Source organism: Pan troglodytes, chromosome 6 (genome assembly GCF_028858775.2).
Source record: "Pan troglodytes isolate AG18354 chromosome 6, NHGRI_mPanTro3-v2.0_pri, whole genome shotgun sequence".
NCBI classification, from domain to species: Eukaryota; Metazoa; Chordata; class Mammalia; order Primates; family Hominidae; genus Pan; species Pan troglodytes.
Window position 1 is genome coordinate 49,572,628 of NC_072404.2, and position 22,393 is coordinate 49,595,020.

The window sequence follows — 22,393 nt, forward strand, 5'->3', positions numbered from 1 at the left end:
CTGTGTCAGTCTTTTTCTTTGTTTTTCCTTCCCTGTCCAAAGAAGGTTTGAATTCTATCAACAGAGATTTTGGTTACATATTGCCCAAATACGGGATAAACAGAAATTTTCCTTTGGAATGAAAACAGCCTTGCAAGCAGTAACACAAATCAGGAAGCATTATGTGAATGAGTTTACCGGATCTCTCTTTCTCTCTCTCTCTCTCTGTGTGTGTGTGTGTGTGTGTGTGTGTGTGTGTGTGTGTGTGTGTAGCAGAATGAGGAGAGAAGGGAGATGAAATTGGGGAGGAGGCTACAATAAGGCAAAAGATCACAAAATAAACAATGAAGGGCACCAAGGCAACAGCACTAGCCTCCTGATTTCAAGACATGGCAAACCTCATTTTGTGTCTTTGTCAACAGTGGCTCCCCCGGAGGGTATGACTGGATGATTTTTTAAAATTAGAAGCAGAATATGAATGCTTTGGGGACCTCTCTGCCTTACCAGACTTGGGAGTAATACAATGGTGGTCCTAGCATAAGTCGCTGGTTCTAGGGCAGATGGAGGTTCTTTGGGTTCTATCTCTGACATTTTTCTACTCTTGTGCAGTCCTGTGCAGTAAAACACAATGGACAAGAGCACGAAGGACTGGCATATAAGCTGCAGGTCCAGGAAGCTGCTCTCAGTTTATATTCCCATATGCTAATTATGGAAGTGTTTCTTTCCCTCCAAGTCTTGCTAATAGTGGATAGCATCATCTAAGCCTGTTTTTATTAACTTCTAAGGGGAGATCGTTTACTGTTTTCACTAGGATTTCTTAAAGTCTTTGCGAGAGTGAACAGTTTCAGTATGTTTATTTGTCATTTTTATTTATTCTGATTTATTCAGAATAAATCTGGATTATTCAGTCCATATGTTTAATTCATTTTTCTACCAGCATGTCATATTTTTATGCCAAAATAAGACTTGCTTGGTAAAACCTTGGTAGTCTTCTGCATGTTAAATGTGAACTTCCACTCCCACCAAAAGCTCTGTCTTTTGTTAGAAAAATTATCCAACAATTGAAAAGAGGCCTCAAATTACATGGTGTTTTTCAGAACAGTGGTGCATGTGACCTTCTGTTGATTTTCTATTTTACAACTCTGCAGCAGCAAAGGTTACCATGAAAATTTTTATTCAATAGAATGCAAATAACTCCTATCTGGTAGAACATACAACCCAAAGGCTTATGGACCAGATACACATTAACCAGTTCTGTATCTAACCCATCAATCAATTAAATTGCCTATATACATTCAGCTTCTCAAATGACCCTAGGACCAGTGTTTAGATCTTACTGGTTCCCTCATCAATTAATGAGTTAAATAAAATATTTGACACTTGTTCAGTCTATTGGCCTGAGATTCATAACTTTCCTTACCAAAAATCATACTTTAACTCTGTTGGCTTTGAAGATTTCTCTGCCAGAAGGAGCTGAGAAAAGCACCTAACTTACCCTAGGAGGGGGCATCAGGACATGCTTATATTACAAGGTAGAGCTAGAACTGAGTCTTGGCAGACAAATCGGAGTGAACTGGAGAAGAGGATAAGGACATTCCAGATAAAGATAAGCATCCTGAATGGCACAGAGGTGTCAGAGCATATCGGACATGCAGGAGCTATTGAAAGGAGCCGGGCACATTCCTCAGCCCCGGGCTCAAAACAAACAAGCCCAGTACAAACACATCCCATCCTCCCATCCCACCACATATCGCCATATATCTCCCAAACTTCCTGAGCCCAGTACAAACACCACCAGGAAAGTCTCCGATAAGGGGACAGCCGTTCAAAGTTTTACTGAAAGAGCGGGAACCAAAAGAATTCCTTTGTTCCCCTGTAACTTTCAGGCTATAAAAAGCAAACACTCGCGTTGTTCAGGGCCCTCTTGTATGCTGTGGAATGGAGGGACCAGGTTCGAACTTGTAGTAAAGATCCTTGCCACTTGGCTTTGACTCTGGACTCTGGTGGTCTTCTTTGGGGAACTAACGGTCTGGGCGTAACATCTGGGGGCCCATCCGGGATTCCCTAAGCCCACCAGACCCCTGGTCAACGGATCTGCTAGGATCGATCTACTGATAGGTGAGCTGGCTCATCTCCATTTGTCTGTCTGTGTCTGTTCTGAATCCGAATCTGTGACTCGCGAGGTCTGAAACTGGAGCTGGCACAGTCCTGGCGGACGCGCTATAGGACGGCCAGCGGAGACCGGTGGGAGACGTCCCCTGGCTCTCATCTGATCTATATTGCAATCTGAGCTGCCCTGGTTTGGCGGGCAGCAGCTGTCTCTGATCTGAGCTGCCCCGGTTTGGCGGGCAGCAGCTGTCTCTGATCTGGGCTGCCCCAGCGCGACCGCGATCCAGGCAGCTAACTCTGACCCGGGCTTCCGGTGCACGCTTGCGATCTGAACTGCCCCGGTTTGGCGGGCAGCAGCTGTCTCTGATCTGGGCTGCCCCAGCGGGATCGCGATCCAGGCAGCTAACTCTGACCAGGGCTGCCAAAGTGCGCCTGCGATTAGATATCATTAATAAGTCAGATCAGATTTCCTTTACAGGGATTCAAACCCACATTCCTTTACAGGAAGAGACTACAAATTATTACAGGATGGGTAATACCCAGAGCACTCCTCTATCTCTCCTTACGAGTAATTTCAAAGAAGTTAGAGCAAGGGGCCATGATCTTGGTATAGAAATCAGGAAAGAAAAGCTAATTACTCTGTGTCTCTCCGAATGGCCTGCCTTTGATGTGGGGTGGCCGCCCGAAGGGACCTTCCGACTTGCTGTCATCACTAGGGTAAAGTCCAAGATTTTCCTACCTGGGCGTGCGGGCCACTTAGATCAAATCCCATATATCCTCATATGGCAGGACCTTGTTGAGAACCCGCCTCCTTGGCTGTCCCCTTTCCAATTAGCCTCTGAACCCTGTAAGGCACTGGTTGCTCGACCACTAAAATCCAAGCAACCAACTGCCCCCCCCCCATCCTGTTCTACCTGACAGCGGGGACCCACTGTTCACAGAACCCCCTCCGTACCCCTCCGGGCCCCAGGCCCCAGCCCCCCTGGCTGAGCTGCGGGAGGGAGCAGGCGGATGGGAGGCGGCCGGCACACACGGGCCCGCTGAAAGGGAAAGTAACTTTGAAGGGCCGGCGGGGCGGACGCGAGGGCGCACTTCGCGGACTAGCCCCCTTCAGCCGCCTGACTCCACGGTGGCTTTACCCCTTCGGGAAATAGGACCCCCAGATGACACAGGAATCCCCAGGCTCCAGTACTGGCCATTCTCCACCAGTGATCTGTATAACTGGAAGACTCAGAGTGCTCGGTTTTCAGACAACCCCAAAGATTTACTGGCTTTACTGGATAGTGTCATGTTCACCCACCAGCCCACTTGGGATGATTGTCAGCAGCTCCTCCGAATCTTGTTCACCACGGAAGAGCGAGAGAGAATACAGATAGAAGCTAGAAAGCTGGTCCCAGGGGACGACGGTCAACCGACTGACAACCCCGACCTCATAAACGCAACCTTTCCTCTGACCAGGCCGGCGTGGGACTACAACACGGCAGAAGGTAGGGGACGGCTACACCTTTATCGCCAGACTCTAATGGCAGGTCTCTGGGCAGCTGCTCGCAAGCCCACTAATTTGGCTAAAGTATATTCTATTCTGCAGGGGAAGACAGAGAGCCCAGCTACCTACTTAGAAAGATTAATGGAAGCTTTTAGACAGTACACCCCCATAGATCCAGAGGCTCCAGGAAGTCAGGCAGCTGTTGTAATGTCTTTCGTAAATCAGGCAGCCCCAGATATTAAGAGAAAACTCCAGAAATTAGAAGACTTGGAGGGAAAGCGGATTCAGGACCTCCTTCAGATAGCCCAGCGGGTTTACAATAACAGAGATACTCCAGAGGAAAAGCAATTTAAGGCCACTGAAAAAATGACCAAGGTCCTGGCAGCAGTGGTACAGAAAGAGCATCTACAGCCAGAGTACACCCAACCTAGGCGGCCCCCCCCCCCGGCATGATAACCTGAGCAAAGACCAATGTGCTTACTGTAAGGAGGCTGGCCACTGGGTAAGAGACAGCCCCCTTGTCTCCGAATGATTGCGGCCACGGCTCTGATGGTGCAAGATGCTGATAAACTTGTCATGGGGCAAGAATTGCGGGTCGTTACTCCACATGCCATCGAAGGTGTACTCAAACAGCCACCTAATCGATGGATGAGTAACGCCCGGCTCACCCACTACCAAGGACTACTACTAAATCCTCTCAGGATAATTTTCCTGCCCCCAACAACCTTAAACCCTGCCTCGCTGCTGCCCAACCCGGACCTGGACGCCCCACTCCATGACTGCACCAAGATACTAGCTCAGGTGCACGGAGTTCGAGAAGACCTGCAGGACCGCCCACTTCCTGATGCTGACCTCGTCTGGTTCACTGATGGGAGCAGCTTCATGCATCAAGGCCAGAGGTACGCTGGAGCGGCAGTAACTTCAGAGACTGAGGTAATCTGGGCGGAACCCCTGCCCCCGGGGACATCGGCCCAGAAGGCCGAACTGATAGCGCTCACCCAAGCTCTTACCTTAGGGGCGGGGAAAAAGCTGACAGTATATACAGACAGCAGATATGCTTTTGCAACGGCGCATATACATGGGGCCATTTACAGGGAGCGAGGGTTACTGACGGCTGAAGAAAAAGAGATAAAAAAACAAGCAAGAGATCCTAGCCCTGCTAACAGCCCTATGGAGGCCAGAAAAATTAGCCATTGTACATTGCCCAGGGCATCAGAAACTAACTACTCCAACTGCTCAAGGCAACTTTCTGGCAGACCAAACTGCAAGGAATGTGGCGAAGGCTCCTAGCCAACTCCTTGCACTCCAGCTCCCTGACCCGGGCCCCCGGGACTTGCCATATTTCCCTGAATATTCAGAACAAGATCTCCAGTGGATTGACAAACTTCCCCTGAAACAAATCCAGAATGGGTGGTGGACTGATACTAATGACCAAACCATCCTACCAGAAAAATTAGGACAACAGGTGTTAGAACACATCCACCGAACCACCCACCTGGGGGCCCGGCGGATGATAGACCTGATCAGACGCTCCAAGCTCAAAATCAGACATATAGCTGAGACGGCCAGCAGTATCCTGACAAGTTGCAAAGTCTGCCAGCTTAACAACGCATACCCCCAATCTCAAGCTGCAACAGGAACAAGGCTCAGGGGAACCAGGCCCGGTATCTACTGGGAAGTAGATTTTACTGAAATAAAGCCAGGAAAGTACGGGTACCGGTACTTACTTGTCTTTGTAGATACTTTTTCAGGGTGGACTGAAGCATTCCCAACCAAAAGAGAAACTGCTCAGGTCGTAGCAAAGAAAATTCTGGAAGATATCCTTCCCAGGTATGGCTTCCCCATCCAGATAGGGTCAGATAATGGGCCCGCTTTCGTCGCTAAGGTAAGTCAGGACTTGGCTTCCATCCTTGGGACAAATTGGAAACTACATTGCGCTTACAGGCCCCAGAGTTCAGGACAGGTAGAAAGGATGAATCGGACCTTAAAAGAGACCTTAACTAAATTGACTATAGAGACTGGCGCTAATTGGGTAGTCCTTCTCCCCTATGCTCTGTTCCGGGCCCGTAATACCCCTTACAAACTGGGCCTTACCCCTTACGAAATCATGTATGGCAGACCTCCACCCCTGGTTCCTAGCTTAAAAGATGATCTGCTTAAGTCTGAAACAGAAAATGTCTCTGAATTCTTATTTTCCCTACAAGCCTTACAGGAAATTCACCAAGAAATCTGGCCCAAGCTGAAAGAGCTATATGAGACCAGTCCCCCACCGACACCCCATCCGTACCAGCCGGGAGACTGGGTCGTGGTTAAGCGACACCGACAAGAGACCTTAGAGCCCAGGTGGAAAGGACCACTCCAAGTACTCCTGACCACACCCACCGCCCTGAAGGTAGAAGGCATTGCGTCATGGATCCACTACACCCACGTCAAGCCAGTGGACCCAACCTCCGACCTTCTGGGGCCAATCACGGCGGCGGCTGAAGCACCGGACACGTGGACTGTGGACAGAGCTAAGAACAACCCCTTAAAACTCACCCTGCGCCGGCAGCATAGCTCACTGCAAACATGCAGTTAGGTAGTCTAACTCTAACATTAGTCTCCCTAGTGGCCACTGGGGAAAACATAAAGCCAGCTCCTAATCCCTTTGTCTGGAGATTCTGGCTTTATGAAAACCAAACCCACCCTGGGCAACCTCATAAGCCCAGGAAATTAGTGGCCAGTGCAGATTGCCCCTCCTCAGGGTGCAATAGCCCAATTTTACTAAATTTTACCGATTTCCCAGTAGCCAAACCAGTGGCACCAATAATATGCTTCGAGTATGATCAGACTAAATACAATTGTAAGCACTATTGGTGGCACCAAAGTGCCGGCTGCCCTTATAACTATTGTAACATCCATAAATACCAATGGTGGGGTGGAAAAGAACAGATAGATCCCAGATGGCCCTTCCATCGCAGACGAGATAGAGACCTTTCATATACATGGATAGTTAGAGACCCCTGGAACTCCCGCTGGACCACGCCTCAACACGGGGCTGTATACTACTCCTCCGCCTCCACATGGCCTAGCAGTCACCTCTATCTGTGGCGGGGTCTAGTGCAGGTGCGGCCCCTGGTCCATGGAAATATCCAGCGACAAGAAAACCGCCTGACACAAGATTTACGTCCTTTTTCCTGGTTAAAATTATTACAAGAAGGATTAGAACTTGCCAACCTTACAGGACTTCACAGCCTGTCTGGCTGCTTTCTGTGTGCCACTCTAGGGCGTCCAACGCTAACCGCTGTCCCCCTGCCATGGGGATCCTCCACCTCTGCCCAAGCTAACAACCACCGAAACCTCTCATATGCCCCTATCCCTAACGTGCCACTATACCTAAACCCCAGTCAAGAAAAGTTTCCCTACTGTTTCTCAGGAACTAATTCCAACCTCTGCAGCATCACTGCAACGCCCCCTAATATCACCTTAAGGGCTCCGTCAGGCATATTCTTCTGGTGTAATGGAACATTATCTAAAAACCTATCAAGCCCCTCTGTTACCAACCTACTGTGTCTTCCTGTCACATTAGTTCCCCGGTTAACTCTACTTACTGCCGGCGAGTTCCTAGGGTATACCGGTAACTGGACTAGTGCTGTTATTCACCCAGACCCTAGACCGAGACCTGCACGAGCCATATTTCTCCCCCTCATTACAGGAATCTCCCTCACCGCATCCTTCATGGCAGCCGGACTGGCTGGGGGAGCCCTAGGTCACACCCTCATAGAAAGTAACAAGCTGTACCAACAATTTGCCATTGCTATGGAGGAGTCAGCTGAGTCCCTTGCCTCCCTCCAGCGGCAGCTCACGTCCCTAGCACAGGTAACCTTGCAGAACCGGAGGGCCTTAGACCTACTCACTGCTGAAAAAGGGGGAACGTGTATGTTTCTAAAGGAAGACTGTTGTTTCTACATAAATGAATCAGGGCTCCTGGAAGACCGGGTCCAACAGTTACGCAAGTTAAGCACAGAAGTAAGAACACGGCAGTTTGCTTCAGCTGCAGACCAATGGTGGAACTAATCTATGTTTTCTCTGTTAGCCCCCTTCCTTGGACCCCTGCTGAGCCTACTATTTCTGCTTACCGTAGGACCTTGTGTTGTTAACAGAATTTTGCAGTTCGTTAAAGAAAGGTTTAACACTGTACAACTCATGGTCCTCAGAGCCCAATACCAACCTGTAAATGCTGAAACAGAATCAGACTTATAAGACCCAAGATTGGCTCTAAAAAATACCTGAAAAGAAAGGGGGGAATGAAAGGAGCCGGGCACATTCCTCAGCCCCGGGCTCAAAAAAAACAAGCCCAGTACAAACACATCCCATCCTCCCATCCCACCACATATCGCCATATATCTCCCAAACTTCCTGAGCCCAGTACAAACACCACCAGGAAAGTCTCCGATAAGGGGACAGCCATTCAAAGTTTTACTGAAAGAGCGGGAACCAAAAGAATTCCTTTGTTCCCCTGTAACTTTCAGGCTATAAAAAGCAAACACTCGCATTGTTCAGGGCCCTCTTGTATGCTGTGGAATGGAGGGACCAGGTTCAAACTTGTAGTAAAGATCCTTGCCACTTGGCTTTGACTCTGGACTCTGGTGGTCTTCTTTGGGGAACTAACGGTCTGGGCATAACACTATGTGTAAATCAGAACAGCTGAAAGGGGGTACGTGGGGATGCCACACATGGTGAGTCTGGAAAGTTACAGAGAGATCAGAGCTGAAGGGCCTTATTAGTCATAAAGAGGGGCTTTAATTATATGTATTCTCATAGCAGCGAGAGGAGCCATTGAAGGATTTTAATGAGGGGAATGAAACAATTCTATTTACTTCTAGGTAAAATCATTTCACTGTAAATGGATAATGCATTTGCTAGTCGTTTTGTGGGGTTGGGGAGAGGGAGTGGAATGTGAGACTGTGAGCATTTAGGAAGAAAGTTACAGAAATCCTGGTGAGAAACTCTGAGAGTAATGTCCTTCTCAAGTTAGCAAGAATCCCATTCACAATGACCTTTGTTTTGGATGTGGAAACAGAAGGAATTTAGTTTCTCTTTCTTTTTTATTATTATTTAATGTAGGTTGTAGCCCTTCCTGGGATTCTCCTGTCTCAGCCTTCCAAGTAGCTGGGATTACCCAGCGCACCACCACTCCCAGCTAATTTTATATTTTTAGTACCGACAGCGTTTCACCATCTTAGCCAGGCTGGTCTTGAATTCCCACCTCAGATGATCTGCCCACCTCAGTCTCCCAAAGCGCTGGGATTAAAGGTGTGAGCCACCTGGCCTAGCCCCAGCTAACTTTTTGTATTTTCTATAGAGACAGGGTTTCACGATGTTGCCCAGGCTGGTCTTAAACTCCTAATCTCAAGCAATCCACCCATGTTGGCCTCCCAAAGTGCTGGGATTATAGGTGTGAGCCACCACACTGGCATTATTCTTTAAAAAATATATTATGGCCGGGCGCGGTGGCTCACGCCTGTAATCCCAACACTTTGGGAGGGTGAGGCGAGTGGATCACAAGGTCAGGAGTTTGAGACCAGCCTGGCCAACATGGCAAAACCCCATCTCTACTTAAAAATACAAAAAATTAGCCGGGCATGGTGATACGTGCCTGTGGTCCCAGCTGCTTGGGGGGCTGAGGCAGGAGAATTGCTTGAACCCGGGTGGCGGAGGTTGCAGTGAACCAAGATCACGCCATTGCACTCCAGCCTGGGCGACAGAGCAAGACTCCGTCTCAAAAAATATAGATACAGATATAGATATATTATGACCAGGCACTGTGCATAACAAAACAAAACAAATGCATGTACATATGAAAAAATGGCAGTTGCTGCCACTGCACCTGACCCTTTTTCCTTTAATTAAAAAAATAACTTTTTCAGTCAGGGCCTCACTATGTTCCCCACCCAGGCTGGTCTGGAACACCTGGCCTCAAGTAGTTCTCTCAAAGAACTAGAGGTGTGAGCCACCACACCTGACCTCAAACTCTTTTTAAAACAAAAATGGGGCTGGGCACAGTGGCTCATACCTGTAATCCCAGCACTTTGGGAGGTCAAGGATGGGCAGATCATTTGAGTTCGGGAGTTCGAGACCAGCCTGGCCAACACGGCAAAACTCCATCTCTACTAAAAATATACAAATTAGCCAGGTGTGGTGGCACACGACTGTAATCCTGGCTACTTGGGAGGCTGAGGCAGGAGAATCACTTGAACCCAGGAGGTGGAGGTTGCAGTGAGCCAAGATCACACCACTGTACTCCAGCCTGGGTGACAGAGCAAGACTCCGTCTCAAACAAACAAACAAAAAAACTGCATACCCTTCTGTCACTTGCTTTTTTATTTACTACCTCAAAATTTTGAGGTTCATTCATCCAACAAATGTTTAGTTAGCCCTTAAATGTGTACTCAGAAGCAGCCAGGCACAGTGGCTCACGCCTGTAATCCCAGCAATTTAGGAGGCCAAGGCGGGTGGATCACGAGGTCAGGAGATCAAGACCATCCTGGCTAATATGGTGAAACCCTGTCTCTACTAAAAATACAAAAATTAGCTGGGTGTGGTGGCGGGTGCACCTCTAGTCCCAGAGGCTGAGGCAGGAGAATGGTGTGAACCCGGGAGGTAGAGCTTGCAGTGAGCCGAGATAGTGCCACTGCACTCCAGCTTGGGCGACAGAGTGAGACTTAATCTCTAAAAAAAAAAAAAAAAAGTTAAATATGTACTCAGAAGCTAGGGACCCAGCAATATCCTTGCCTTCAAAGGATTTTCATTGCAGTGGAGGGGACAGATGGTAGACAACAAGCAAGTAGTAATGAAAGACAAGAGAGAAATGACAGGTCACAGGTTAATAGGGCCCGGGTGCAGTGGCTCACACCTATAATCCCAGCACTTTGGGAGGCCAAGGTAGGCAGATCACCTGAGGTCAGGAGTTCAAGGCCAGCCTGGCCAACATAGTGAAACCCTGTCTCAACTAAAAGTACAAAAATTAGGTGTGGTAGTATGTGCCTGTAATCCCAGCTACTTGGGAGGCTGAGGCAGGAGAATCGCTTGAACCAGGGAGGCGATGAGGTTGCAGTGAGCTGAGATTGAGACACTGTACTCTAGCCTGGGCGACAGAACGATATTTCATCTCAAAAATAAAAACAAACAGAAAAACAGTTAATGGGAAGACAGCCTGTATGGTCTGGTGTCATTTTTTAGTAATTCCGTGAAGTACAATGGAGTTTCCAGGTTTTCTCTGTGACAAAGGGATGCTGCTTTGTCACTTTTTTTTTTTTCCTTTTGAGACAGGGTCTTACTCTGTAGCTCAGACTGGCGTGCAGTGATGCGATCACAGCTCACTGCAGCCTCGAACTCTTAGGCTCAGCAGATCTTCCCACCTTCTGAGTAGCTGAGACTACAGGTACATGCCACCGAACCTGGCTAATTTTTGTATTTTTTGTAGAGACAGAGTCTCACTAATGCTCCCCAGGCTGGTCTGGAACTCCTGGGCTCAAATAATCCTCCTGCCTTGGTCACCCAAAATGTTGGGATTACAGGCATGAGCCACTGTGCCCAGCTGAGACTTGATATTTAAATAGTGGTCTGGGGACCAGCAGCACTGACATCTCCTGGGAGCTTGTTAGAATTGCAGAATTTCAGGTCCTACTTCAGACCTGTTGATTGAGCATTTTCATATTAACAAGATTCACAGGTGATTTGTATGCACATTTTAGTTTGAGAAGGACTGATTTAGAATGGAAAATAAAAAACGGCAGAGAAAGAGTTAAATACCTCCAGTTCAATTAGGGATTGATGAGAGATGGTGTGATCTAAAACATTCTTCTGGGTTGAATTTGGCCTTGTTGCCTGGACTATCAATATTGTGGTGTTTATCCTCTTAGGGAGAGAACTCCAAACTCCAGATCATTTCCTTAATCTGCTTCTCTAACCAGGTGTGGGAATCCAGATTGCCTCAAAATCTTGAGCTGTTAAGGCTGGGAAGAGCCTGAGATGTCATCAGTTCAGCTCTATCCTTAGTTGCTGCCCTGCCCACTTCTGCCCACCCCCATTTCACAGGTGAGTCTCTGGGAAGGGCAGTGGTTTGCTCAAACTACATATCAGCCCAGGGCTGGCCAAAGTCCTGAGTCCCAGCCAGTACTTATCTTTTCTCTAAGTTTTGGTCCATTATTTTTTTTCTTTTATGGATTCAGCCTATCTTTTTAGAAAAATGAATTTTAAAAACATATATTCATTCATATTATAAAAGTATCATAGGCTTATTGTAAAAAAAATCAAACAGCGTTGGGTACAGTGGCTCATAACTGTAATCCCAGCACTTTGGGAGGCCAAGACGGGTGGTTCACAGGGTCAGGAGTTCGAGACCAGCCTGAGCAACAGGGCAAAACCCCATCTTTACAAAAAATTTTAAAAATTAGCCAGGTGTGGTGGTGCATGCTTGGAGTCCCAGCTACTCGGGAGGCTGAGGTAGGAAGGCTGCTTGAGCCCAGGAGATTATCAAAGCTGTAGTGAGCCGTGTTTGCATCACTGTACTCGAGCCTAGGCAACAGAGTGAGATCCTGTTTCAAAAAAAAAAAAAAAAAGGCAGAGCTCAAGACATTAAAGTTTATTTTTCAGTTGTACTTTGGCACCTGTGTTACATGATCGGTTCTGGAACATTCTAGAATGTGGATTTCTGAAGTGGGTCTGTAGTGGAGGCCTATAGAGTTTTCACTGGACCTGCTTTGATCCTGTCTCTGCTGTGCAGCCTCGTGCAGTTATACTAGCTCTCTGATGGGCAGCTTCCTCCTCTTTGAGGATGTCAATATTGATACTTCATATATTATTTTGTTACCTAAACTACATTAAAGTTAGGAGAACATTTCTTGGAAAATGTCCTTAGTCCCTGCAATTCTTACTTATCAGCCCAGCCTCCTCCCCTCTCCCCATCCCAGTCCCCTCAGCTCTCCATTCAATTCCCCATTTCCACCATTTATCTCTCTAGCAGGGTAGGGAGGGGCTTGGGTTGCTCTGGAGGGGCTGGCCTGCACTGGGTGAAGTTCACACCTGGGTGTGCCCTCAGGAAAGGGGCCTCTGGGGACAGGGTAACCATCAGAAAGGCTCAGGGCTCCCCAGTGCGCCATGCTGTCCTTTGTCCATCTCTGATTCTGTGCTTACTGTGCCCAAGTATGGAATTGCAGGGTAGCAGCATGGGGACTTCCAGGTGGGCCCCTCCTAGCAGTGGGGGTTGCAGCCAATGAAGAATTCAGTCTCCTGACATAGGTCTCCCTCGAAAAGGGCATGTCTCCAGGACAGCTGCAGCAATTCCACATCCATATCACTCACTTTCTAGTTTTTTTGTTTTGTTTTGTTTTTGAGACAGGGTCTTGCTCTGTGGCCCAGGCTGGAGTGCAGTGGCCTGGTGCGATCTCAGCTCACTGCAACCTCTGCATCCCGGGCTCAGGTGATCCTTCCACCTCAGTTTCTCAAGTAGCTGGGACCACAGGTGCCCGCCACACCCAGCTAATTTTTCTATTTTTAGTAGAGACGGAGTTTCTCCAGGTTGCCCAGGCTGGACACTTTCTTTCTTTATTTTCTTTTTTTTTTTTTTTTGACAGAGTCTTTCTCTGAGATGAAGTCTCGCTCTGTCCCCCAGGCTGGAGTGAAGTGGCATGATCTTGGCAAACTGCAACCTCTGTCTCCTGGGTTCAAGCGATTCTCCTGTGTCAGCCTCCTGAGTGGCTGGGATTACAGGCGTGTACTACCACACCTGGTTAATGGCTAATTTTTGTATTTTTAGTAGAGGTGGGATTTCACCATGTTGGCAAGGCTGGACTCAAACTCCTGACCTCAAGTGATCTGCCTGCCTTGGCTTCCCGAAGTGCTGGGATTACAGATGTGAACCACCGCGCCCAGCCTGCCATCCTTTTTAAGGCTGAAGAATCTTCCATTGTCTAGATAGACCACATCTTGTCATCTGTTCTTCTGTTGATGGACACTTGGTTCCTTCCCCCTTTTGACTATTGTGAGTAATGCTGCTATGAACATGGGTGCACAAATATCTTTTTGAATCTAGTGAATATATTTTATCTCTGCCAGTGAGTCTATCCAAAGAAAAGGGAAATCATCTTTGCCTGGAGTGTTCTGATTGTGCCTACACTTGGCAGGCACCCTCCAAGTGAGATCAGAGAAAAGGAAGAAAAGAGGAATGAAAATTGGTTGGGAGGGTTGGGGTGGAGGAGGTGAATAAACACTACTGAGTGCTCCCCTTATGGAAAGATTTATACACGGGCAGCCCAAAAAGCAGAGGCATCTCCCAGAGTTTCATCCAGGTAACACCCCTCCAAACACATCCAAACAGAAGCATGCTAGGACATGAGGAATTACAACGAGGCCATATATATATATATATATATATATATATATATATATGGCCTTTTTTTTTTTTTTTGAGATGGAGTCAAAACTCCCAACTCTTGTTGCCCAGGCTGGGGTGCAATGGCATGATCTTGGCAACCTCCACCTCCCAGGTTGAAGCATTTCTCCTGCCTCAGCCTCCAGAATAGCTGGGACTACAGGTGCACACCACCACAGCCAGCTAATTTTGTATTTTTAGTAGAGACAAGGTTTCGCCATGTTAGCCAGGCTGGTCTCAAACTTCTGACCTCAGGAGATCCACCCGCTTCTGCCTCCCAAAGTGCTGGGATTACAGGTGTGAGCCACCATGCCCCGCCAATAAAAAATTTTTAAAAATTGCTCCAGATGAGAACATCAAGGCTGAGGGTTACTAACTTGTTCACGCTATTGAGTACAGAGATAGGTCTGAGATCTGGGTGGCCTGTTCCCAAGCCAGTGCTCTTTCAGGCCACAAACTTTCTCTTGGCCTGTGCCCACGAAGGGAGCCCAGGGGTCAGTGTGCAAGCTTGCAGAGGGAGAGCAGCCTGGTTACGTGTAGGGAGCATGCCCTGGGAGTGAGTGTTCTTTTTTTTTTTTTTTTGAGACAGGGTGTCACTGTGTCACCCAGGCTGGAGTGCAGTGATGTGATCTCAGCTCACTGCAACCTCTGCCTCCCAGATTCAAGGGATTCTCCTGCCTCAACCCCCCAAGTAGCTGGGACTAGAGGCATGCGCCACCATGCCCAGCTAATTTTTGTATTTTTAGCAGAGGTGGGGTTTCGCCATGTTGGCCAGGATGGTCTGAAACTCCTGGCCTCAAGTGACCCGCCCACCTCAGCCTCTCAAAGTGCTGGGATTACAGGCATTGGCCACCACATCTGGCCTGAGTGTTAATTCTTTTTTTTCGAGACGGAGTTTCCCTCTGTCGCCCAGGCTGGAGTGTAATGGTATGATCTAGGCTCACTGCAACCTCCACCTCCTGGGTTGAAGTAATTCTCCTGCCCCAGCCTCCTGAGCAGCTGGGATTATAGGCATGCACCACCATGCTCAGCTAATTTTGTATTTTTAGTAGAGAAGGGGTTTCTCCATGTTGGTGAGGCTGGTCTTGAACTCCCAACCTCAGGTGATCCGCCCGCCTTGGCCTCCCAAAGTGCTGGAATTACAGGCATTGGCCACCACGCCCAGCCTGAGTGTTAATTCTTGAAGCATTTGGCGGCCCTAGTGAGGCCCCTGCAGCCAACCCCGTCAGTGGTGGCCCTTGTCCAGAAGAGGCACACCTGTGAGTTGGCCAGCATCAGTCTCTGGTGTTGGGCATGAGGCAGGAAACGAGCCCCTCTGTCTGCTGAGCTGAGCCCCAGCACTCTTTGGACACCCCCGCCATAGTGAGCAGATGCCCAGCAAACATCTTTCCAGGGCTACTACCAAAGGCCAGGGTTTACCTGTGTGAGAGCTTATATGAAACACAGAAGAGCTTCTACCAGTTATGCATTTATTTTCATGTGCAAGAAGGAAAACATAACTAGCCTGTGAACATGACTGCATGGATACATGGGCTCGGCACAAGGAGAAAGCCAGGAGTGAGTGAAAACAAAATAACATGTTGATTTAAGTGAAATAACAGAACAGGATGCCTTTGGTTATAACAGTTCTGGAGGTGGTCTGTGAATGCAGAAGTTCGGGACTCCCTCCCTGCTCTAGGCTTAGGGCTAGATGCTGTGTTCTGGGCTGAAGCCCCTGGGTTCTACAGAGAAGCTCGACCAGTGCATGGCCCCTGTGGCATTCTCCCAGGAGCCTGTGGGACAGCGAGACCTCAGGGAGGAAAGCACATTCTGTTTAACTTGTCCATGCCCTACAAAATGTCTTAGAAGAGATGAAGCAACAACGATGATTCTCCCTCAAAGGGAAGAAGAATCTGCCAGGTGTCGCTTTGAGGAGGCAGTGGTTACAAGACAGGCTGGGCTGCAGAGCCCAAGTGGGGGTTGCAGTGAGCCAAGACCACGTCATTGCACCCTGGCCTGGGTGACAGAGCAAGACTCCATCTCGAAAAAAAAGAGAGAGAAAAGAAAGCCATCGAGACACCATTAGGCAATCCACTGTCATGTGAGTTTGAGAAGGAAAGTAGAGATAGGAGAAGGAAGTTTATTTAAAGAAAGGATGGCTGAAACTGCCTAAATCATGGGAAAGATTTAGACATCCAAGTGCATGAAGCTTAAAGATTCCTAAAGAGGTTAAAACCAAATATATATAATCACAATATAATCAAATAGTCAAAAGTCAAAGATTTTTTAAAATGTTGAAGAGGCAAGAGAAAAGTGGCATGACACCAACAAGAGAATCTTCATTAAACTATCAGCAGATTTCTCAGAAGAAACTTTGCAGGTCAGGAGAGAATTGAAGAATATATTCAAAGTGCTGAAAGAAAAAAACTGCCAGCAACTAATACTATATTTGACAAAGCTATCCTTCAGAAAGAAAGAATAAATAACATGTTCCCTAGACAAACAAAGCTGAGGTAATTCAGGAGCACTAGGTCTACTTTAAAAGAAATGCTTAACGGAGTTTTTCAAGTAAAAATGAAAGAAAGCAGCTGGGTGTGGTGGCTCATGCCTGTAATCCCAGCATTTTGGGAGGCTGAGGAGAGTGGATCACTTGAGGTCAGGAGGTCAAGACCAGCCAGGCCAACATGACAAAAACCCATGCCTTCTAAAAATACAAAAAATTAGCCAGGTGTGGTGGTGGGTGCCTGTAATCCCAACTACTCAGGGGGCTGAGGCAGGAGAATCAATTAAACCATGAGGCGGAGGTTGCAGTGAGCCGAGATCACACCGCTGCCCTCCAGCCTGGGCGACAGAGCAACACTCTGTCTCAAAAAGAAAAAAAAATGAATGCTAATTAATCACATGAAAGCATAAGAAAATATATAATATTCAGCAGTAAAGGTGCATATACTTGGGAGGCTGAGGCCGGAGAATTGCTTGAACCCAGGAAGTGGAGGTTTCAGTGAGCTGAGATCGCACCACTGCACTCCAGCCTGCCAAACTGCACCTCAAAAAAAAAAAACAAAAAAACAAAAAACAAAAAACAAAACTTGAGGCCTGGTCTCGTGCTCCCCTCCCATCCCCCCTTCCATGGGTCCAAGCTGCCTTGGCTGAGGAAGGGGCTGAGGAGGTGTCAGCCCCTGCCAGGAACCCCCTGCCCAGACCATGTACTTGGCCCACAGGCCCCTGATGTCTGCGTCCAGCGAGGCCTCCGGTGGCGTCAGCATGTTTGTGTGGAGGAACGTGGAACCTTGCTCTGTGGCTGTGTTCTCCTGGTACTCTGTCCCCTTCCTGACCCCTCCCTGCAGCCACGTGAGGCCTAGCAACCTGCCAGTCACTCAGTGGCCTCCAACCAGAGCAAAGAACCTGCCAAGTCAGCAGCTGTTGCTCACGAGTGTCCACCAGGTGGGACAGGGAGTGCTGACCCTGGGCAGCCCCCTGGAGCCACCTGCCCTGAAAGCCCAGGGCCCGGAACCCCACACACTTTGGGGGTAGTGGAACCTGGTAAAAGCCCACCTCCCACCATGAAGGAGGAGCCCTGGGCCCCTCAGGGGAGTCCCTGCTGGACAGTGAGACAGAGAATGACCATGATGATGCTTTCCTCTCCGTTATGTCTCCTGACACCCAGTTGCCTCTACCACTCAGATGATGTCAGGCCCAGTCCCTCAGTGCCCTGCACAAGGAACAGGACCCATCTTCTGAGAAGGATGGATGCAGCCCCAACAAATGGGACAAGGACCACATCCGGTGGCCCATGAGTGGCGGTCATGATCTTCAGCAAGTGGCACCAGATCCTGGCAGGGCGCACCAGGGTCACCCCAACCAGGATAACCGGACTGTCAGCCAGATCCTGAGTGAGCGGTGGTACACCCTGGGGCCCAATGAGACGCAGAAGTACCACGACCTGGCCTTCCAGGTGAAGGTGGCCCACTTGCAACAAGGACCGAAAGAAGTCCAGCTCAGAGGCCAAGCCCACAAGCCAGGGGTTAGCAGGAGTGTACAAGGGCTCGTGGGAGCAGAGCATATCACAGACGGGCACTGCCACTGCCCCTGGGGTGTCCTCTGAACTCCTGTCAGTTGCAGCCCAGACACTCCAGAGCTCGGATACCAAGGAGCAGCTTCTGTGGGGCAGGACGGCTGCACAGTCAGGGAACCTGGCTCAGCCTGGCCCAAGCCTTCTCCCACAGGGGGGTACACAGCCTGGACGGCAGGGAAATAGACCATCAGGCACTACAGGAACTGACACAGGTGGTATCTGGCACTGCATCATACTCTGGCCCAAAGCCTTCTACTCAGTATGGAGCTCCAGGCCACTTTGCAGCCCCTGGTGAGGGAGGTGACCAGTGGGCAGCCCTGCTGCTGCCCACCTGAGCTGCTCATTCCCAGCACATGGCCAGCAAGGTCATAGCGAGTGACGAGGAGCACATGGTCATCCATGAGGAGGAGGGGGTGATGATGTCATTGCTGATGACGGCTTTAGCACCACTGACACTGATCTCAAGTTCAAGGAGTGGGTGACCGACTGAGAGTGGGGACAGCTCTGGGGAGGAGCCAGAGGGCAACAAGGGCTTTGGTGGGAAGGTATTTGCACCTGTCATTCCTTCTTCCTTTACTCCTGCCACCCCTTGCTGGATCCTGAGCCCCCAGGGTCCCCCGATCCACCTGCAGTTTTTGGCAAAGTCTATGGTCCCACCCCGTCCTCCTCCTACACATACTCGGATGCTTCCTCCTCAACCTTGGCACCCACCTCCTTCTTACTGGGCCCAGGAGCCTTCAAAGCCCAGGAGTCTGGTCAGGGCAGCAGAGCGGGCCCCCTACGGCCCCTACCCCTGGGGGTGGGGGCCCAGGGACGCCTTCCAAGGCGACCTGTTTCCTCCCAGTGGATCCTGCCACCTTCTGGTGCAAGAGACCTGAAAGTGTGGGCGACCTGGAGCTACCAGGCCCCTTAGTCATTGCGGTCCCTCTCAACACCAAGGCTTTCCTAGGCAGGAGCTGGGCTGAGCCACCCGGGGGGCAGAGCCTGAAGAGGAGAAACTGACTGGGCTTTGGGGGTCGGGGCAGAGGGAACCCCACGGACATGGATCCCGCACTGGAGGACCCCACCATGCCCAAATGCAAGATGAGAAGATGCTCCATCTGCGGCCCAAGTGTGCCATGTGTGATGGGGACAGCTTCCCCTTTGCCTGTACAGGTGGAGAAGCCGAGGATGGGCTCAGGGAACTGGAGACCAAGAAGGCGCTGTCCTCTTCACTGCACGTGCCCTGGACGTGCCGGCCCTGACCATGCAGCTCTTCCAGGCCCACTGCTTCTTCCTGTCCACTAGGCCACAGCCGCCCTCCAGGCCCACTATACACACATCTTCCCCTCCAAGGTTTGTTCTGCCCCTGCCCTGATTCCCAGCCCTGCGGGGGTCCTGACCCCACCTCACCTGGCTCAGACTCTGAAGCTGCCCTGCCTCTGCCCGAGAGTCACGTGAGGCTGAGAGTAGGGGCAGGGGCAGCAGTGGTGCCAGTTGGGGGGCAGTCCAGTGGGAGGAGCCTCAGCCTCATGGGCTGCTCCGTGGGACTGATGACTGCATGATCTTCTGGGCACCTCATGGATCTTCCACTGCAGGTGAAACAGATACTGGTGGTGGGTGCAGGGCTGCTGGGAGCCGCTGCATGGGTCCCAGGGGCTGGACTGGGGCAGGTGCCAACTGAAGCTGCTGGGGCAGCATGGGCAGGATGTTCTGCACACAAACCTTGAAGAAGAAGATGTGTGCATAGCGGGTCCACTGCTGCTGCCCCTGCCCTGACTCCCAGCCCTGCCTGACCCCACCTCACCCTGCTCAGGCTCTGGCGCAACCCTGGCTGCCCTGCCACTGCCTCTGCCCCAGAGTTGGGGCCTCGACAGCCTGGCTGGAAGGTGCACCCCAGCCCTGCCTCAACACCTGGGTCCCTCCATAACTACCACAGGCAGGTGGGCGACCCCAAAGAAGATCCCAGGACTCACAGTACCCCCTGAGAACATGGACATTATGTGGGGGTAGCAATGGAGGGCAGGACGGTTATCTTCTCCCAGGTAAAGCCATTTAATCCTTTCAGTTTGGGACGGAATAAGGCCTGCTTTCTTTTTTTTTTGAGACGGAGTCTTGCTCTGTCGCCCAGGCTGGAGTGCAGTGGTGCGATCTTGGCTCACTGCAACCTCTTCCTGCCGGGTTCACGCCATTCTCCTGCCTCAGCCTTCTGGGTAGCTGGGATTACAGGTGCACGCTAACATGTCCAGCTAATTTTTGTATTTTTAGTACAGACGGGGCTTCATCATCTTGGCCAGGCTGATTTCGATCTCCTGACATCGTGATCCGCCTGCCTCCACCTCCCAAAGTGCTGGGATTACAGGCATGAGCCACCACGCCTGGCCAAGACCTGCTCCTCTTATATATACCCCCTACCCCTGCTGCTGTGCTGGGGGAAAGCTGGGCAGTTTCCCTCCTCCGAGCCCCTGTACATACCATGAAGTGTGGGACCTTCAGAGCTTTTCACTTTTCGGAAAATAGCTCCTGCTGGGGCTACAAGATGGAGTGTGAAGAGGGCCTTGGGCCACAGGGAGGCGCCTGTGGAATAGGGGGAGTTCATGCACCCCTTCTTTCCCCAGAGGGGCTGGACTCAGGTGAGTATGGGGGTGGGGGCTCCTGCACTTCGACACAGGCAGTGGGAGGGTTTTCTCCCCATTCCCTCTGCACTCCCAACTTGAGCTGTACTTTTTAAGAAAGTGATTCACCCTGCCTTGGCCCCCTTCCCCAGAACAGAACACGTTGATCATGGGCGATATTTTTCATTGTGCCAAAAAGTTGCCATGACCGTCATTAAACCTGTTTAACACCAAATAATAAGGAAAATAAAATAAAAAATTCGGGCTTGGTGCAGAAACTCACTCCAAATAAATTACCTACCAAAATATTTATATAATGGTGGAAATATTCCAAAATTCCATATTTTGGGATTTATACACAAAAGATAAAAAAATTAGAGGCCAAGAGGCTGCTGGAAGGGAAAAACGGGGCCTGGAAAGGCCGCTGTGAGGAATGAGCTGGGCCTAAAGAGGCCACTGGCCGGCAGGAGCTGGGCCTGCCGAAGTGGCCGAAAGGCAGGAGCTTTGGACTGGGGAGGCCGCAGTGAGGCGAGAGCTAGCTGGGCGTGGAGAGTCCTCTGTGAGGCCGAGGCCGGGCCCATGCAGGCCTTCGAGAGGCAGGAGGCTGGGCCTGCAAAGGCCGACTGGAGGTCAAGTTCTGGGCCTGAAGAGGCCACCAAAAGTCAAAAGCGGGGCCTGGGAAGACCGCCGAGAGCCATGAGCTGGGCTGGGCCGAAAGAGGCCACTGGGAGGCAGGAGGAGCTGAGCCTGGAGAGGCTGACTCGAGGAAGTTTTGCACCTGGAGAGGCCGCCGAGAGGACGGAGCTGGGCCCGGGGAGGCTGACTTGCAGCTCTTCCAGGCCCACTTCCAGGCCGACTTGAGGACGACTTAGGCCTGCAGAGGCCGCCGGGAGGCTGGAGCTGGGCCTGGAGAGGCCGACTTCAGGACGATTTGGGCCTGCAGAGGCTGCCGGGAGGCCCAAGCTGGGCCTAGAGGAGCCCACCGACCGGAGGCCGTTTGGGGCCTGGAGACGCCGTCGGAGGGCAGGAGCTGAGCCTGGAGAGGCCACCGTGAGGCCTGAGCTGGGCCTGGGGAGCTTGGCTTCAGGAAGTTGTGTGCCTACCAGGGCCGCCGGAAGCTGGGCGGGAGCTGAGTCCAAAGACCTTGTTGGGAGGCCGGAGTCGGGCCTGGAGACGCAGCCGGGAGGAAGAGCTGGGCCCGGAGAGGACGCCGGGAGGCTGCAAGTGGGTCTGGAGAGGCCGACTTGAGGAGGCCCAGCCTCTGCCTCCCGCATGGCGGCCTCCGCAGGCCCAGCTGTTCCTCCTGGCTGCATCTCCCGGCCCAGCTCCTGCCTCCCAGCAAGCAAGCTCTTTTGGCTCAGCTCTCGCCGGCGTTTGTAGACCCCGAAGTTTCTGCAGCCAAGCTCTTCAGGCCCACATCCTGCCTCCCAGTGGCCCGTACAGTCCCAGCTCTGGCTGGAGAAGAGCGTCTGCAGGCCCTGCTGTTGCCTCCCAGGGGCGTCTCCAGGCCAAGCTCTCGCCCCACCGCGGCCTCCCGGGGCCAAGTCCCTGCCTGCCTTCCGGCAGCCCGTGTGCGGCCCTGCTCCTCCCTCACGGTGGCCTGTTGAGGCAGGGGCTCACGCTGACCTCTGTCAGCGTGGGAGGGGCCGGTGTGAGGCAGGGGCTCACGCCTCTGGGCAGGGTGCCAGAGGCATGAGTTGGGCATCAACAGGCCACCGTGAGGGAGGAGCTGGGCCGCACGCGGGCTGCCGGGAGGC

At 50.9% G+C, this 22,393-nt stretch overlaps 2 pseudogenes; one reads left to right on the forward strand and one right to left on the reverse strand.

Annotated features, from left to right (window-relative positions):
• Positions 1–17,092: 17,092 nt before the first annotated feature.
• Positions 17,093–19,044, forward strand: LOC107975776 (protein capicua homolog; annotated as a pseudogene).
• Positions 19,045–20,925: 1,881 nt separating this feature from the next.
• LOC101057798 (putative uncharacterized protein FLJ44672) lies at positions 20,926–22,224 on the reverse strand (annotated as a pseudogene).
• Positions 22,225–22,393: the final 169 nt, after the last annotated feature.